Source organism: Bubalus bubalis, chromosome X (genome assembly GCF_019923935.1).
Source record: "Bubalus bubalis isolate 160015118507 breed Murrah chromosome X, NDDB_SH_1, whole genome shotgun sequence".
Classification (NCBI taxonomy): domain Eukaryota; kingdom Metazoa; phylum Chordata; class Mammalia; order Artiodactyla; family Bovidae; genus Bubalus; species Bubalus bubalis.
The window spans coordinates 82989733-83005949 of NC_059181.1; positions in this window are offsets into that span (position 1 = coordinate 82989733).

Below are 16217 nucleotides of genomic sequence, written 5' to 3' on the forward strand. Positions count from 1 at the left end.
AATGAGAGTTGGGTTTCTGACTGTTGGAGAGGGGAATTACAAATAAGGAAAGAGGGGAGGTGGTCCTAAGATAGCAGAGGAATAAGACGGGGAGACCACTTTCTCCCCAACAAATTCATCGAAGGAACATTTGACTGCTGCTGCTAAGTCACTTCAGTCGTGTCCAACTCTGTGTGACCCCATAGACGGCAGCCCACCAGGCTCCCATGTCCCTGGGATTCTCCAGGCAATAACACTGAAGTGGGTTGCCATTTCCTTCTCCAATGCATGAAAGTGAAAAGTGAAAGGGAAGTCTCTCAGTCATGTCCGAGGTCTTAGCGACTCCATGGACTGCAGCCAACCAGGCTCGTTCATCCATGGGATTTTCCAGGCAAGAGTACTGGAGTGGGGTGCCATTGCCTTCTCCGAAGAAAATTTGAACGCTGAGCAAATCCCACAAAACAACTTCTGAACACTGGCAGAGGACACCAGGCGCCCAGAAAGGCAGCCCATTGTCTTTGAAAGGAGGTAGGACAAAATATAGAAGATAAAAAGAGAGACAAAAGAATTAGGGATGGAGATCAGTTCCAGAGAGGGAGTCATAACAGAGGAGAAGTTTCCAAATACCAGGAAACCCTCTCACTGGCAGGTCTGTGGGGAGTTTTGGAATCTCAGAGGGCAACATAACTGGGAGGAAAAATAAATAAATAAATAAACAAAACCCTCAGATTTTACCTCTCCTGCCAGCGGAGAGGTAGCCCAAATGCTCACATCCACCACCAGCAAGCGGGGGCTGAACAGGGAGGCACTGGCCGCATTGCTTAGGGTAAGGACCAGGACAGAAGCAAGGTCCAATGCTGTAGAGAGAAATATTGCATAGGAACCTGGAATGTCAGGTCCATGAATCAAGGCAAATTGGAAGTGGTCAAACAGGAGATGGCAAGAGTGAACGAACGTCAACATTCTAGGAATCAGCAAACTCAAATGGACTGGAATGGGTGGATTTAACTCAGATGACCATTATATCTACTACTGAGGGCAGGAATCCCTTAGAAGAAATGGAGTAGCCATCATGGTCAACAAAAGAGTCTGAAATGCAGTACTTGGATGCACTCTCAAAAACAACAGACTGATTGATCTCTGTTCGTTTCCATGGCAAACCATTCAATATCATGGTAATCCAAGTCTATGCCCCAACCAGTAACACTGAAGAAGCTGAAGTTGAACGGTTCTATGAAGACCTACAAGACCTTTTAGAACTAACACTCAAAAAAGATATCCTTTTCATTATAGGGGACTGGAATTCAAAAGTAGGAAGTTAAGAAACACCTGGAGTAACAGGCAAATTTGGCCTTGGAATACGGAATGAAGCCAGGGCAAAGACTAATAGAGTTTTGCCAAGAACATGCACTGGTCATAGCAAACACCCTCTTCCAACAACACAAGAGAAGACTCTACACATGGACATCACCAGATGGCCAACACTGAAATCAGATTGGTTATATTCTTTGCAGCCAAAGATGGAGAAGCTCTATACAGTCAACAAAAACAAGACCAGGAGCTGACTGTGGCTCAGATCATGAACTCCTTATTGCCAAATACACACTTAAGTGAAGAAAGTAGGGAACACCACTAGACCATTCAGGTATGACCTAAATCAAATCCCTTATGATGATACAGTGGAAATGAGAAATAGATTTAACGGACTAGAACTGATAGAGTGCCTGATGAACTATGGACGGAGGTTCGTAACACTGTACAGGAGACAGGGATCAAGACCATCCCCATGGAAAAGAAATGCAAAAAAGCAAAATGGCTGTCTGAGGAGCCCTTACAAACAGCTGTGAAAAGAAGGGAAGTGAAAAGCAAAGGAGAAAAGGAAAGATATAAGCATCTGAATGCAGAGTTCCAAAGAATAGCAAAAAGAGATAAGAAAGCCTTCCTCAGAGATCAATGCAAAGAAATAGAGGAAAACAAAAGAATGGGAAAGACTAAAGATCTCTTCAAGAAATTAGAGATACCAAGGGAACATTTCATGCGAAGATGGGCTCAATAAAGGACAGAAATAGTATGGACCTAAAAGAAGCAGAAGATATTAAGAAGAGGTGGCAGGAATACACAGAAGAACTATACAAAAAAGATCTTCATGACCAAGATAATCACAATGGTGTGATCAATCACCTAGAGCCAGACATCCTGGAATGTGAAGTTAAGTGGGTCTTAGAAAGCATCACTATGAACAAAGCTAGTGGAGGTGATGGAATTCCAGTTGAGCTATTTCAAATCCTGAAAGATGAGGCTGTGAAAGTGCTGCACTCAATATGCCAGCAAATTTGGAAAATTCAGCAGTAGCCACAGGACTGGAAAAGGTCAGTTTTCCTTCCAATCCCAAAGAAAGGCAATGCCAATGAATGCTCAAACTACTGCACAATTGCACTCATCTCACATGCTAGTAAAGTAATGGTCAAAATTCTCCAAGCCAGGCTTCAGCAATACGTGAACTGTGAACTTCCAGATGTTCAAGCTGGTTTTAGAAAAGGCAGAGGAACCAGAGATCAAATTGCCAACATCCGATGGATCATCAAAAAAGCAAGAGAGTTGAAGGAAAACATCTATTTCTGCTTTATTGACTATGCCAAAGCCTTTGACTGTGTGGATGACAATAAACTGTGGGAAATTCTGAAAGAGATGGGAATACCAGACCACCTGACCTGCCTCTTGAGAAACCTGTATGCAGGTCAGGAAGCAAGAGTTAGAACTGGACATGGAACAACAGACTGATTTCAAATAGGAAAAGGAGTACATCAAGGCTGTATATTGTCACCCTGCTTATTTAACTTATATACAGAGTACATCATGAGAAATGCTGGGCTGGAAGAAGCACAAGCTGGAATCAAGATTGCTGGGAGAAATATCAATAACCTCAGATGTGCAGATGACACCACACTTATGGCAGAAACTGAAGAGGAACTAAAAAGCCTCTTGAAGAAAGTGAAAGAGGAGAGTGAAAAAGTTGGCTTAAAGCTCAACATTCAGAAAATGAAGATTATGGCCTCTGGTCCCATCACTTCATGGTAAATAGATGGGGAAACAATGGAAACAGTTTCAGACTTTATTTTTTGGAGCTCCAAAATCACTGCAGATGGTGACTCCAGCCATGAAATTAAAAGACGCTTACTCCTTGGAAGAAAACTTATGACCAACCTAGATAGCATATTAAAAAGCAGAGACATTACTTTGCCAACAAAGGTCCATCTAGTCAAGGGTATGGTTTTTACAGTGGTCATGTATGGATGTGAGAGTTGGACTGTGAAGAAAGCTGAGTGCTGAAGAATTGATGCTTTTGAACTGTCGTGTTGGAGAAGACTCTTGAGAGTCCTTTGGACTGCAAGGAGATCCAACCAGTCCTTTCTGAAGGAGATCAGCCCTGGGATTTCTTTGGAAGGAATGATGCTAAAGCTGAAACTCCAGTACTTTGGCCACCTCATGCGAAGAGTTGACTCATTGGAAAAGAATCTGATGCTGAGAGGGATTGGGGGCAGGAGGAGAAGGGGACAACAGAGGATGAGATGGCTGGATGGCATCACTGACTCGATGGACGTGAGTCTCAGTGAACTCCGGGAGTTGGTGATAGACAAGGAGGTCTGGCGTGCTGCGATTCATGGGATCTCAAAGAGTGGTACACGACTGAGTGACTGAACTGAACTGAACTTAAAGACTGGGACTGAACGTCCTGAGGGCAATCTGAGGGAGCTAACGTGAGATAGCAACCCAAACTGTGGGATAACCAGAGAGAGAGAAACAAAAAAAGAGAGAGAAAGAGAGAGAACTTTCCCGCCAAAAGCCCTAACCTAAGGCACTGCCGGGCCATTCACAGAACCAAGGACTGAGTGAATACCAGAGGAGAGCTAGCCAGCAGCAGACCAGCCTATCCCGTGCCAGTAGGCAGGGAGGCAGGAGGGCGGCAGCCAGAGCCAGAAAGGGGCAAACTCAGCCCCAGAGATGGCATCCTCCACCAAACTGCGAACAGGCTCCCAGTTGCCAGCCAAGCCTTCCTGGGATCCTCAATGGATAACATCTGCTGAGAGGGTTGCAGCCAGAGATCAGCTCCCCAGAAGAGACACACAGCACACCTGAGATGGCACACCTGGGAAACTGAGCGGCTGGGATGAGGGAGGTGATAAGATGCACCCCACCTAAGGAGAGTGTGCTGGCCAAGCACCTGGTCGCCTGAGCTCCTCAGACCTGGGAAGGGCACAAACTCAGGCCCAACTGAGTCTGTGCCTTTGTGGAGTACCCAAGAACCTAAACCTGAGCTGCTTAGACCTGGGAAGTGCACGCAACCAGAGCCCACTTTAGACAGATCCCCTGCAGAGCAACCCGGAGCCTGAGAAGTGTAGACTGGGAAAGCACACATGCTGTGAGCGGGGGCAAACCCAGTGTGGCCCAGACACTGCGAGCACTCCCCACACATGCCAGTGATATTTGTTGGCAGTGTTCCTCCCTCCCCACAGCACGACTGAACAAGTGAGCCTAAATAAGTGACCACCTTGTGTCAGGGCGTAAATTAGACACTGAAGAGACTTGCAAACAGAAGAAGCCAAAATAAACAGAGGGAACCACTTTGGAAGTGACAGGTGCAACAGATTAAAACCCTGTAGTTAGCACCAACTGCATTGGAAGAGGCCTATGGATCCTGAGAAGTATAAGCTGGAACAAGGAACTATCTGAAACTGAACTGACCCCACACTGCCCGCAACAGCTCCAGAGAAATTCCTAGATATATTTTTACTATTATCATTTTTTAAAATTTATTTTATTTTTAATTTTTTTTAATTTTAAGTCCTCTATTACTCGTTTAATTTTCACTTTTATAACCTACTATTACCTTGCAAAAAAAGACACTATTTTTAAAGCAAACTTCATATATATTTTTTATAATCTTTGTGATTTTGTTTTGTTTGCTTTTTTTAATATTGTATTTTTGAGAGTCTAACCTCTAGATTTTTAATCTTTGCTTTTTGATATTTGTTATCAATTTTGTATCTTTAAGAATCCAATCTTCAGTACCCATTTTTACTTAGTAGTGTGATTACTGGCTTGTTGCCCTCTCCCCCTCCAAAAGAAAGGCCATGGGAAAATAATTGAGGAGATAATAGTTGAAAACTTCCCTAAAACGGGGAAGGAAATAACCACCCAAGTCCAAGAAACCCAGAGAGTCCCAAACTTGATAAACCCAAGGCAAAACACCCCAAGATACATATTAATCAAATTAATGAAGGTGGAAAGCCCAGAGACAAATCCACTCATCTATGGACACCTTATCTTTGACAAAGGAGGCAAGAATATACAAAGGAGAAAAGACAATCTCTTAAACAAGTGGTGCTGGGAAAACTGGTCAACCACTTGTAAAAGAATGAAACCAGAACACTTTCTAACACCATACACAAAAATAAACTCAAAATGGATTAAAGATCTAACTGTAAGACCAGAAACTATAAAACTCCAAGAGGAGAACATAGGCAAAACACTCTCTGACATAAATCACAGCATGATCCTCTATGACCCACCTCCCAGAGTAATGGAAATAAAAGAAAAAATAAACAAGTGGGACCTAATTAAACTTAAAAGCTTTTGCACAATAAAGGAAACTATAAGCAAGGTGAAAAGACAGCCTTCAGAATGGGAGGAAATAATAGTAAATGAAGCAACTGACAAAGAATTAACCTCAAAAATATACAAGCAACACTTGCAGCTCAATTCAAGAAAAATAAATGACCCAATCAAGAAACATGCCAAAGAACTAAACAGACATTTCTCCAAAGAAGACATACAGATGGCTAACAGGCACATGAAAAGATGCTGAACATCACTCATTATCAGAGAAATGCAAATCAAAACCACAATGAGGTACCATCTCACACTGGTCAGAATGGCTGCTATCCAAAAGTCTACAAACAATGCTGGAGAGGGTATGGAGAAAAGGGAACCCTCTTACACTGTTGGTGGGAATGCAAACTAGTATAGTCACTATGGAGAACAGTGAGGAGATTCCTTAAAATGCTGGAAATAGAACTGCAATATGGACCCAGCAATCCCACTGCTGGGCATACACACCGAGGAAACCAGAATTGAAAGAGACACGTGTACCCCAATGTTCATCGCAGCACTGTTTATAATAGCCAGGACATGGAAGCAACCTAGATGTCCATCAGCAGACAAATGGATAAGAAAGCAGTGGTACATATACACAATGGAGTATTACTCAGCCATTAAAAAGAATGCATTTGAATCAGTTCTCATGAGGTGGATGAAATTGGAGCCTGTTATACAGAGTGAAGTAAGTCAGAACGAAAAATACCAATACAGTATACTAACACATATATATGGAATTTAGAAAGATGATAATGATGACCCTATATGTGAGACAGCAAAAGAGACACAGATGTATAGAACAATCTTTTGGACTCTGTGGGAGAAGGCAAGGGTGGGATGATTTGAGAGAATAACATTGAAACGTGTATATTATATGTGAAACAGATCACTAGTCCAGGTTCGATGCATGAGACAAGGTGCTCAGGGCTGGTTGCGCTGGGATGACCCTGAGGGATGGGATGGGGAGGGAGGTGGGAGGGGGTGTTTAGGATAGGCAAAACATGTACACTCATGGCTGATTCATGTCAATGTATGGCAAAACCCACTACAATATTATAAAGTAATTAGCCTCCAATCAAAATAAATAAATAATTAAAAAAAAGGAAAGAGGGAAGCCTATGACAAACCCTACAGTATTGGGTTTGAATTAGAGTTATCATCAGTGTTATTTCATGGTTTTTGAAAGATAGATTGATAGATACAGAAATATGGATGTATGTATGTGTATATGAATACATACATATATATCTCAGTTTTGTCCACTGAGAGTTAATAGAAATACATGTAAGTCTAGTACTAATGAGCACACCCAATGCCCAGATCTTGATTTCTAAACATGATTCTACAATAAATAACAAGGACTCCTTAAAGAAGATGCTGATTCCAATTCTAGGGAAGGTAAAAATATAAAATGATTCTGGAACATCTTGTGGTATTTGAAAGTAAAGAAGTTCTCCAAAAAATCATGGGGGAAAAGTTGCAGACAGGATGATTTTATGTAACCACAGTACAATTATCAACCAATGATATATTATTATCTCAATGCAGACCTTATTCGATATTCACCATTTGTTCCAGTAAGATGGTCCTTTGTAAAATTGTGCAAGAGCATCCTGTCTGCAACTTACTGTGAAACATTTCAGGGAAAAATCAGAGACAGAAATATCAAAGTGTTTTAAATGTTAACATTTGGTAAATCTATAAGAGAATTATTTAACTAGTTTTGAAACATTTTGTAATATTAAAATTATTTCATAATTAAAAGTTTAAAAATTTTTCATTCAGAGGGTCTTCTACTATTAGAGTAAAATAAACTATTAATATTTATTATAATTACTAGTACATTTTTTCCTTAGTATTGCTATCATGTTTTATGTTTTCTATTTGTCATTTTTCTTTGCTTCCTTTTACCTGTGTTGATGATTTGATCTGTACTTTTATTTTTCTTCTTGTACTTTCAAAGGTGAATATGCTCTTTCTGTGGATTTGGTTGGTTCTCAACACAGACATTTATAATCCTTTTATAAAAATCAAAGTCTAAATTTCATTAGAATCTGTATATTCCTTTATTTTAAACAATAACTTTGCAACTTTACAATTACTTTCCTGTTGTATCTCAATTTTATATCTCCAAAAACTTTAGTTCTAAATAATCATAAAAATTATTTTGACCTTATGTATCCACAGTTATTTAGCTTTAAGTGTAAACTTTACTGGGTTTATATTTAAAGCTAAATATAGACTGGTTCCAAATATGGAAAGGAGTACATCAAGGCTACATATTGTCACCCTGCTTATTTAACTTACATGCGGAGTACATCATGAGAAACACTGCGCTGGATGAAGCATAAGCTGGAATCAAGATTGCCGGGGAAAATATCAATAACCTCAGATATGCAGATGACACCACCCTTATGGCAGAAAGCAAAGAGGAACTAAAGAGCCTCTTGAAGAAAGTGAAAGAGGAGAGTGAAAAAGTTGGCTTAAAGCTCAACATTCAGAAAATGAAGATCATGCCATCTGGTCCCATCACTTCGTGGGAATTAGATGGGGAAACAGTGGAAACAGTGACAGACTTTATTTTGGGGGGCTCCAAAATCACTGCAGATGGTGATTGCAGCCGTGAAATTAAAAGACTCTTACTCCTTGGAAGAAGAACTATGACCAACCTAGACAGCACATTAAAAAGCAGAGACGTTACTTTGCCAACAAAGGTCCATCTAGTCAAAGCTATGGTTTTTGCAGTAGTCATGTATGGATGTGACAGTTGGACTATAAAGAAAGCTGAGCACTGAAGAATTGATGCTTTTGAAGTGTGGTGTTGAAGACTCTTGAAAGTCCCTTGGACTGCAAGGAGATCCAACCAGCCCATCCTAAAGGAAATCAGTCCTGGGTGTTCTTTGGAAGGAATGATGCTAAAGCTGAAAACTCCAATACTTTGGCCACCTGTTGTGAAGAGCTGACTTATTTGAAAAGACCCTGATGCTGGGAAAGATTGAAGGCTGGAGGAGAAGGGGACGACAGAGGATGAGATGGTTGGATGACATCATTGACTCAATGGACATGTGTTTGAGTAAACTCCAGGAGTTGGTGATGGACAGGGAGGCCTGGCATGCTACAGTCCACGGGTTCGCAAAGAGTCAGACACGACTGAGTAACTATGAAGAGGAAAAGTTAAAATTTTACATAACCTCCTTCTTCTTCTGCCTCTTTAACTCAGCTTGCCCCCTTGCTAAGTCTAGATCACGTAGGTCACGTAGGTCATGTAGTCTCAGAAAGTGGGAGCTTGCAATACTAGGAACTGGAGTTTATCTCACTAACCCTTGTCCTGCTCTTTGCAATCGCCCAGCCCCTGCCAACCTGCTTAATCATGCCTGTCCAGGCCAGACATCCCCTTCCACATCTTGACTGCTGTTCCCTCGCATGAGAAACCCCTTAGTTTAAACCAGCCTATTAACAGCTAGTGTTGCCCACTATAGTCTGTCTTTAAAAACTCTGTAATCCCTTTGTTCAGGGCTCAGAGCTTGGAGGGTTAACTCCTCTGGGCCCTCCGGCATAATAAACCTGAATTCTCCAACTCTCCGAGTGTGGTGCTTGGTTTCTTGAGTACTGGTTTCTGCAACAACTGAACTGAACTGAACGTACTTACTGGGTTTTTTGTTTGTTTGTTTTGCTATTTTCTTCTTTATGTAAACTTTTGGGATATTTTTTAAATCCTTTTTTAAATTCTTCATGTTCAGAAATGTTACTCCAATGCATTTTATACATGTCTTCTTTGTTTACCTGGTTTAGCACTTCTCTCTCTATCTGAAGACTAGTATCTTTTATCACTTGGGAGGAATTATCTTCTATTATTGATTTATTTACTTGCTCTTCTCTATACTTTCTGTTCTTATAGGATTCCTGCTACGTGGATGTTGAACTTCTGGATCTAATCTCCATGTCTATTGTTGCTTTATCAAAATTTCTATTTCTTTTTCATTTTGCATTTTTGTGAGAATCTTTTGGTTTAATGTATTAACACACATTTTTTTTTCTTTTCTGCTGTTGCATAATGCTACTACAGATAACCATTGCGTTCCTTATTTTTATTCCCTTTTATTTATGTAGTTTCCAGGACTTATCATTTGTTTTGTTTTATGCCAGCATTTTCCTTGTTTATGGGTTTGATTACTTTCCTTATTCTTTTGAGAATATTAGTTATAGTTATTTTAAAATATTTTTCATTTGCTATTATTTATTCTATTACTTCCATGTTAACTTTTCTGTTTATTAATTTTGTTTTCTTACATGATAACTGTTGTTCAAATATTAATCAGTGTTTTTTGCTTGTGTCCTTATCTTTGTTTTTGAGATCCCTTAGCAGCTCATCTATAGATGTTGTTTTGTAAAGCAAACCCTGCCTTTGATAATTATGGGAAGAATCATAATATGCTCTAGATGGAGTGTGCCAGTAGTTTATCTTTTAGGTGTGGCAGCTGACTACACGTGCTCTGAGCAAAAGACAGCAGCAAAATTTTTTACCCACGCTAAAGCATTATGTAAGCATTGACCCCCAGAGGCACATTTATCCAAAATGCTCTGAATACAGCTCTTCATTAATAATGTTGAAATTCCCAAAGCCTCCTTCTTGCTTTTTGTATCACTGATGCTGGTCTTGAAGGTCTCAAAACCACTCTTGTTTACACAGTGGTCTTCACACATATTTTGGACTGTGGTTTATTCTAGTTTGTTTTTTTTTTTTTTTAACTATAGTGGGTATGATTCACAATCTAAAAACTCCTACTTGCTGGAACTACCACATTTTTAATTTCATATATATCAACTACCTACTTCTCTCAACCCTATACTCCCTTGGTAATTATAATGTGTGTGTGAGAGAAAGAGACAGAGACAGAGAGAAGAGTATTATGATTATGATTCTGAGCCTCAGAAATGGTCATAATATCTGATCAGTATCAACACTTAAGAGCTGCCTCCATATCCTAGAAATATCACTATATATCAGGATCAATATCAGGGTTTCCTAATTTGCCTATTTGTAAAACCTATAGCCAGAAGTTTATTTAACTTATATGCAGAATACATCATGCGAAATGCCGGGCTGGATAAGTCACAAGCTGGGATCAAGATTGCTGGGAGAAATATCAACAACCTCAGATATGCAGATAATACAACTTTCATGACAGAAATGAAGAGGAACTAAAGAGCCTCTTGATGAGGGTGAAAAAGCTGGCTTAAAACTCACACATATTTTGGACTGTGGTTTATTCTAGTTTTGTTTTTTTAACTCAAAAAACTAAGATCATGGCATCTAGTCCCATCACTTCATGGCAAACAGAAGGGGAAAAAGTTGAGGCAGTAACAGACTTTATTTTCTTAGGCTCCAAAATCACTGCGGTGATTGCAGTCATGAAATTAAATTGCAGCCATAGTGACTGAAGCCATGAAATTAAAAGACACTTGCTCCTTGGATGGGAATCTATACAAACCTAGACAGTGTATTAAAAGCAGAGACATTACTTTGCCAACAAAGGTCTGTATAGTCAAAGCTATGGTTTTTCCAGTCGTCATGTCCAGATGTGAGAGTTGGACCATAAAGAAAGCTGAGCGCTGAAGAATTGATGCTTTTGAACTGTGGTGTTGGAGAAGACTCTTGAGAGTCCCTTGGACTGCAAGGAGATCCAACCAGTCCATCCTAAAGGAGATCAGTCCTGGGTGTTCATTGGAAGGACTGATGTTGAAGCTGAAACTCCAATACTTTGGCCACCTGATGCAAAGAGCTTACTCATTTGAAAAGACCCTGATGCTGACCCTGGTTGAAGGCAGGAGGAGAAGGGGATGACAGAGGATGAGATGCTTGGATGACATCACTGTCTTGATGGACTTGAGTTTGAGCAAGCTCTGGGAGTTGGTGATGGACAGGGAAGCCTGGCGTGATGCAGTCCATTGGGTTGCAAAGAGTTGGACACAACTGAGCAACTGAACTGAACTGAACTTTATAGCAGTGGTTCAAGGGTGGGGTTACTGATAAGATTAGGGCCTGTGCAGGACCTGCCCTCCTTTAATCTCAGTTCAGTTTAATCTCCTTTAATCCGGTCTTGGGTAATTGCTTGATGAGCTCTTCTGGTTCCTTTAATCTGGCCTCAAATGTTCTTCTCTGGAATGACAATACTGGCATCTTCCATTTGTTAGGTTTTAGTTCTGTACAGAGCTCAAACATTTTATGTGTTCCCTGTGAGGTGGAACCAAGACCCTGCCCCAAGGCTGCAATATTGTTTCTTGGCTGATCCTCCCTTTTGTCTGCATCTTCTCCCTTCCCTGATTAGCAGCTGTTTGAACCATGAACTTACAGATGTTCAAGCTGGTTTTAGAAAGGGCAGAGGAACCAGAGATCAAATTGCCAACATCCGATGGATCATCAAAAAAGCAAGAGAGTTCCAGAAAAACATCTATTTCTGCTTAATTGACTATGCCAAAGCCTTTGACTGTGTGGATCACAATAAACTGTGGAAAATTCTTAAAGAGATGGGAATACCAGACCACCTGACCTGCCTCTGAAGAAACCTATATGCCAGTCAGGAAGCAACAGTTAGAACTGGACATGGAACAACAGACTGGTTCCAAATAGGAAAAGGAGTACGCCAAGGCTGTATATTGTCACCCTGCTTATTTAACTTGTATGCAGAGTACATCATGAGAAACGCTGGGCTGGAAGAAGCACAAGCTGGAATCAAGATTGCCAGGAGAAATATCAGTAACCTCAGATGTGCAGATGACACCACCCTTATGGCAGAAAGTGAAGAGGAACTAAAAAGCTTCTTGAAGAAAGTGAAAGAGGAGAGTAAAAAAAGTTTGCTTAAAGCTCAGCATTCAGAAAACTAAGATCATGCCATCTGGTCCCATCACTTCATGGGAATTAGATGGGGAAACAGTGGAAACAGTGTCAGACTTTATTTTGGGGGGCTCCAAAATCACTGCAGATGGTGACTGCAGCCATGAAATTAAAAGACGCTTACTCCTTGGAAGGAAAGTTATGACCAACCTAGATAGCATATTGAAAAGCAGAGGTATAACTTTGCCAACAAAGGTCCGTCTAGTCAAGGCTATGGTTTTTCCAGTGGTCATGTATGGATGTGAGAGTTGGACTGTGAAGAAAGCTGAGCACTGAAGAATTGATTCTTTTGAAGTATGGTGTTGGAGAAGACTCTTGAGAGTCCCTTGGACTGCAGGGGGATCCAACCAGTCCATCCTAAAGGAGATCAATCCTGGGTGTTCATTGGAAGCACTGATGCTGAAGCTGAAACTCCAATACTTTGGCCACCTCATGTGAAGATTTGACTCATTGGCAAAGACTCTGATGTTGGGAGGGATTGGGGGCAGGAGGAGAAGGGGACGACAGAGAATGAGATGGCTGGATGGCATCACCGACTCGATAGACATGAGTTTGAGTGAACTCTGGGAGTTGGTGATGGACAGGGAGGCCTGGTGTGCTGCAATTCATGGGGTTGCAAAGAGTTGGATACAACTGAGCGACTGAACTGAACTGAACTCAGTCTACCCTTTGGGACGCAGTGAAGGTCATGGTAGCTGGAGTCTGTTCCCTACACGGAACGGGGAACCTAGAAAGGCTCCGTACCCACGAGCCTCACAGGGTCCTGCTCAGTTTCAGACTTTTTTGTTTGTTTGTTTTTGAGATAACATTATATAAATTTCAGGTATACATTTTACATTATATTTCAATACATTATATTTCAACTTCTATGTACACTATAGCATGCTCAACACCAAAAGTTTAGTTTCCATCCATCACCATACAGTTAACACCCTTTATTCATTTTGCCCTCCCCCTTTCCCTCTGGTAAATACTGCTGTTTTCTTGTGTCTCTCCCATGTATTCTTGTTATTAAACTTTTCCCCTGTCTCATGTAAACTTAATTCCTAGATCAGCCAGAAGAATCTAGAAGGGTAGATTTCTTCTTTCCTGATTTTTTTTTTCTTCACATCCTCTCCAGTATTTATTTCTTGACTTTTCATAATAGTCTGTCTTCAGACACTTGAACTTTCTTTAAACAGAGCCTTTATAAAGTGCCTGTCCAAGCTGATGACCTAATTAACCACTGGAAAAGGAGAGCACATCCATACCTGCAAAGCAACTAATGGACCATTGCAGGCACCCCGTAAAGGCTAAGATACTATGCTCTTCTTCCTCTACCACTAAAATATATGCCTGATTGTAGTATATTTTAATTGGAAGATTGATTTAGATTAGAATTTGTATTTGAAAATCTTTTATTATGTTGAGTAATTCCATAATAAATTACAGTAATTTGAAAAGCTACCTCTCTTTAGTTTCCCTTTCATTATGTCAAAGCCAGTGGATAAATTTAACAATGTCCACTGTAGGTCTTAGACATGCTACCTCCAGCTGTGACAGTTATGCTTTGTGCACATCAGTATCAGTTCAGTCGCTCAGTCGCATCCAACTCTTTGCAACCCCATGAACTGCAGCATGCCAGGCCTCCCTGTCCATCACCAACTCCCGGAGTTCACCCAAATTCATGTCCATTGAGTCGGTGATGCAATCCAACCATCTCATCCTCTGTCGTCCACTTCTCCTCCTGCCCTCAATCTTTCCCAGCATCAGGGTCTTTTCCAATGAGTCAGTTCTTCACATCAGGTGGCCAAAGTATTGGAGTTTCAGCTCCAGCATCAGTCCTTCCAGTGAATATTCAGGACTGATTTCCTTTGGGCTTCCCTGCTGGCTCAGAGGTTAAAGCGTCTGCCTGGAATGTTGGAGATCCGGGTTCGATCCCTGGGTTGGGAAGATCCCCTGGAGAAGGAAATGGCAACCCACTTCAGTACTCTTGCCTGGAGAATCCCATGTAGCCATCCTCTAGCCTACAGTCCATGTAGGCCATGTACAGCCATCTCATCCTGTAGCCTACAGTCCATGCCCTCACAAAGAGTCAGACAGATGGACGGGTTGGATCTCCTTGCAGTCCAAGGGACTCTCAAGAGTCTTCTCCAACACCACAGTTCAAAAGCATCAATTCTTTGGTGCTCAGATTTCTTTATGATCCAGCTCTCACATACATATATGACTACTGGAAAACCATAGCTTTGACTAGAGGGACCTTTGTCAGCAAAATAATGTCTCTGTTTCTTAATATGCTGTCTAGGTTTGTCACTGCTTTTTTTCCAAGGAGCAAGTGTCTTTTGATTTCATGGCTGCACTCACCATCTGCAGTGATTTTGGAACCCAGAAAAGTAAAGTCAGCCACTGTTTCCACTGTTTACCCATCTATTTCCCATGAAGTGATGGGACTGGATGTCATGAACTTAGATTTCTGAATGTTGAACTTTAAACCAACTTTTTCACTTTCCTCTTTCACTTTCATTAAGAGGCTCTTTAGTTCTTCTTCACTTTCTGCCATAAGGGTGGTGTCATCTGCATATCTGAGGTTATTGATATTTCTCCCAGCAATCTTGATTCCAGCTTGTGCTTCTTCCAGCCCAGAATTTCTCATGATGTACTCTGCATATAAGTTCAATAAGCAGGGTGACAATATACAGCCTTGGTGTACTCCTTTTCCTATTTGGAACAAATCTGTCGTTCCATGTCCAGTTCTAACTGTTGCTTCCTCACCCGCATACAGGTTTCTCAAGAGGCAGGTCAGGTGGTGTGGTATTCCCATCTCTCAAAATTTTCCACAGTTTATGGTGATCCACACAGTCAAAGGCTTTGGCATAGTCAATAAAGCAGAAATAGATGTTTTTCTGGAACTCTCTTGCTTTTTTGATGATCCATTGGATGTTGGCAATTTGATCTCTGCTTCCTCTGTGTTTTCTAAATCCAGCTTGAACATCTGGAAGTTAACAGTTCACATATTGCTGAAGCCTGCTTGGAGAATTTTAAGCATTACTTTACTAGTGTGTGCTGCTGTGAGATGAGTGCAATTGTGCAGTAGTTTGAGCATTCGTTGGCATTGCCTTTCTTTGGGATTCGAATGAAAACTGACCTTTTCCAGTCCTGTGGCTACTGCTGAGTTTTCCAAATTTGCTGGCATATTGAGTGCAGCACTTTCACAGCCTCATCTTTCAGGATTTGAAATAGCTCAACTGGAATTCCATCACCTCCACTAGCTTTGTTCGTAGTGATGCTTTCTAAGGCCCACTTGACTTCACATTCAAGGATGTCTGGCTCTAGATGAGTGATCACACCATTGTGATTATCTAGGTCATGAAGATCATTTTTGTACAGTTCCTCTGTGTATTCTTGCCACCTCTTCTTAGTATCTTCTGCTTCTGTTAGGTCCCTACCATTTCTGTCCTTTATTGAGCCCATCTTTGCATGAAATGTTCCCTTGGTATCTCTAATTTCTTGAAGAGATCTGTAGTCTTTCCCATTCTGTTGTTTTCCTCTATTTCTTTGCACTGATTACTGAGGAATGCTTTCTCCTCTCTCCTTGCTATTCTTTGGAACACTGCATTCAAATGGGTATATCTTTCCTTTTCTCCTTTGCTTCTCACTTCCCTTCTTTTCACAGCTGTTTGTAAGGGCTTCTCAGACAGCCATTTTG